Here is a 4,333-nt window from a genome sequence, read left to right as displayed (position 1 = left end):
TGTATTCAGATTGTTACACAAGATTTATTATCAAAATATAAAATATTTCATATTAAAATATTTTTCATACTATTAACGTATATCATTAAGAATCAGTGAATCTTATTCATTTTACCACATTCTTCGATGATTATTCGGGATCAAAAGTGTTGGAGGGCTTTGGCTTGTTGTAAATTGTCAAAGCATGAAAAGAAGAGAAAGCAAATCAGAGAAATAAAAGTTGGACCCGATCACGTGACCCGACTTGCACGGGTCTCTCGTCTTTTTCTTGGTGGTCCAAATCCTCCCACTTCACTTTTTTTCCGCTCGAGTATTCATATTGGAGGTCGATTAAGCTGAAATTAATATGATTTGTTTTTAAAAATAATGTTTTTAATAAAAAAAATTCATATTTAGGACTCGAACTAAAAATTTCTAGTTAGAGATGGGGAAATTTTAATCATCCATCACAATCTATGTTAGTCACGCCCTTCACTTATTTCTTTGTTTTTTTTAAAAAAAAAGCGAAAAAACTCAAATATGTCATCGAACTTTGACAAAATGTTCATCTATGATATTCATTAACAAATTGGCTCATCTATGCCATTTCCGTTTGAGAAAAAGTTCATTCATGTCAAACTTTTTATTGATGTACATAGATTAGTTTTTTCTCAAAGTTGGCATGTTTGAACCTTTTCCCTTTTAAAAAAATGATTTAATTAATGACGTGACCGAATCATAATTAACCACGTGTAAAAAATATTTTGCATAATGAAAAATATTTTTAGTTTACAAATAATGGCATGAATAACCCTTTTCACAAAAGAAAATGACATAAATGAGTTAAATTTTAACAGATTACATAAACGAGTCTTTTCTCAAAGTTCGATGACATATTTTTTAGTTTTTTCCTTTAAAAAATAATTTTGTCTACTTTTACATTTTTCAAATGTTTAAAATGAAATATTTCTGAAAATATGACGTCTTTGATTACACTGTTCATTTCTTTATTAATAAGTGAAGCAGACGGAACCATGACTTTTAAACTTATCATTAAAATAAATAAATTTTAAATCACCTTTTATCATATGTTTAAAATAAAACATTTCTGAAAGACACTCAAACAATAATAATTAAAAAAGTCAAAAAAATAATTTATATGTTAAAAAGATCAAATATATGATTTTATTTTATTTTAAAATTAAAATTAATTTTATTATTTTTGTAACGATAGAGGTATATGTGAACCACTTTTATAACAATAGAAGTATATGTAAGCCACTTTTATAACGATAGAAGTATATGTAAGCCACTTTTATAATGAGAGTTATCAGATCTAAATGACAAAATTAAAAGATATATATCAAATCATTTTCCTTTCTAAACAAAAATGATTATTTACAGTGTTCGAGTATGAAATTATGATCGAATTATAACTATTTCAACTTCTTTGAAAGTAATTATTTATGTATAAATTGAAATTCAACTTCAAGCTAAGAATAACTTGAAGGAGACACAACAATCTGCATAGGTTGTTCTTAAAAAAGATTAGCACATACTTTTAATTTAGAAATAATTTAATTGAATTTCTTGTTTCTTTTTAATAAATAATTTATACCACATAAACATCTATAATTGTATTACAATTTTTTTTAAAAAAAAAAACAGTAGAAATCAGCCAATAATAATATGCCACGTGTCCACTAAATTAGCGTAACTTTAGCAGTTGTTTCAGTTATTGTTTCTTTGTCTGAGGGAACCAACAGCCACGTGTCACGATAATTACTCTTAATAGAGTAGTTAATACCTTGGAAGAATTAAATAAATTTATCAACAAGGTGTGGAGTTTAAAAAATAATTCCCTTTCTTGGATAGAGCTAACTAGTTATGCTTACGAGTTCAATAAAATTGAATAAACTACTTTTTATAAAGGGATAAGATTTAAATATATCATCGAATTTTTGAGAAATGGAATTGTCATTTGTTAAAAGTTTAACTCATTTATGTCATTGTCGTTTGAGAAAAAGTTCATTCATGTCATTATTTTTTAACTTTGATTTTGCAGTTGTCTCTGCTCCTTCCGTTATATTTTATTTTGTTATAATTTGACTGAATACAAAGTTTATAAAAAATATAATCGTCTTTTAAATTTTGTGATCATATTTTAAAAATATGTATAGTGTATCAAAATATTCTTTCAATCTTATGACCTTCACAAATACCATGCGAAATATTGAAATTAAAAAGTTACTACTGAGTATAAAAATATCATTTTCTAAAAATTGAGAAAAAAGAAACAAGAATATTTTTTTTTGGAAACACCAAAAATCCATCATCTTCTTCCCCTCTTATGTGCATCATTTCAAAAGCAAAAGCAAAAGTAAATGTCAATGTGATTTGCTATTGTTTATTGAGTTGATTGAAGTTCAGCAATTTAAATTATCAGTATTGTAAAATAATGTTCTATTTTATCCTTGAATAATTTAATTCAAAATTTAGGCAATTATGGATGGGATGAATTCTTTAAAAAAAGAAAACGTTTTCTATCAAAGAATTTTTTTATTTAAAATTTTTAATTAAAAGAGGAACAACTTATTCGCCGTTGGTGTAACATTATGTCAAAGATGATGAATAGAACCATAAAAAGAGAGCCAATTGTCAATTTTCTGATTTTGCAGTGTGTGCCATAAAAAGACAATTTTAGAAACGACAAAGAAATATGAGAGAGATCACTAATAATAATAATAATGCACCTGTCACCATAACCTTAAACAGTACTTGGTTGGGATGCTAATTTGTTACTTAATTAATACATAGTTTTGTATTTGTCTTCTACTTGACTAAGGGCTTATAGGCCCTAGGCATCGAACAAAAATGGTATGTATTAAATGTACTTTTGAAAAGATTTGATGTGTAAAATGGTTTACGTGATAGAGGGGATGTGTAGTGGAGATTTGGGTACAATATCATGGGGTAAATTATATGTAAAATTTTAAGATTAAAACTTAATGAAGTTGAATTTTATATATATATATATATATTTTATTTTTTATTTTTCTCTTTATATATAAGCCATTTGTGATATCAAAAAAATTAGAAAAGATAAATTTCAATAATGATCGTTGTGATAATGTCTAATATTGGCGATGGTTATGGGAGAAGACTATAGATGATAGTTTGTGGTGGTGGTGGTTAAACGAAATGGTTAATGATAATGATGGTTGACAATAGTGATTGGAGTGGTGGTAATTTGTGGTAAATGATGGTGATTGATAATGTTTGTGATGACTGGTGACGGTAATTGATGGTAGTTGTGATAATGATGGTTGGTGATTGTAATTATAAATGATAGTTAATGGTGGTGATGACTAACTGTGGTGAACAATGATAATAATGATTGTGGTTAAAAATAATTTTGTGATCAATAGATGATGATAGTTGATAATGATGATAAAGCGATGATGACAACTAGCAACAAAAATGAATGGAGTACTTGAAAAATGTTTTCTACATGAAAAATCCTTACTAGATTGCGCATTAATAATATTACAATAAAATTTTCTTATAAATCTTAATAAAAAACTTGATAAAATACGTATGTCCAATGGTCTAAAGTTTTGTTCTTGAGAATTGTAGAAGGAATTATTAGAATTCATAATTCGTGTACTCGTAAAATCCATAGTTTGTGACTTGTATTGTACTAATTAGATTACATATTCCCCTTATCAATATCTCCTTATTCATCATATATATTAATAGAGTCACACCATCAATTCGTGTGGCCTTACAACACTTCTTTGTAGATGGTATCAGAGACAAAATATCAAGTAGCGTTATAGATTATTAGTCTTAGGACTACACGAACAAGATCTCCTTGAGAAGAGATATATTGGACAAGAAGATCTCCTCGAGCAACTTTATCACAGACGTAATTGTAGTATTTAGAATGATAAATGAAATACTGGATCAACCAAACAATTCAACTTTGAAAATATATATCCAGACACATCAACTTGTCTACATTGTATCTAGGGGTGTTCACGGTTTGGATAAAAATCGATCCAAATCGAAAAATCAAACCAATTTTATTTGGGTTTGGTTTGATTTGGTTTTAGATTTTTGAAAACCGGTAGTATTTGGTTTGGTTATGATTTTATTCGAAAAAACCGAAGAAATAACTGAACCGAACCGATGAATTATATACATATATTTTATTAATATACATACTTAATATATTATTTTTATAAATAATTTTAAAGATTTTATATATGTTTTCATTAAAATTTCTTTATACTTTACTTATTGAAAGCAAGAATGCCCAAGGCGAAAACATTTATCTTATTGATTTCATGTA

This window comes from Solanum tuberosum, unplaced genomic scaffold (assembly GCF_000226075.1).
Source record: "Solanum tuberosum cultivar DM 1-3 516 R44 unplaced genomic scaffold, SolTub_3.0 scf00599, whole genome shotgun sequence".
NCBI lineage: Eukaryota > Viridiplantae > Streptophyta > Magnoliopsida > Solanales > Solanaceae > Solanum > Solanum tuberosum.
Note: the sequence above shows the minus strand (reverse complement) of the source record.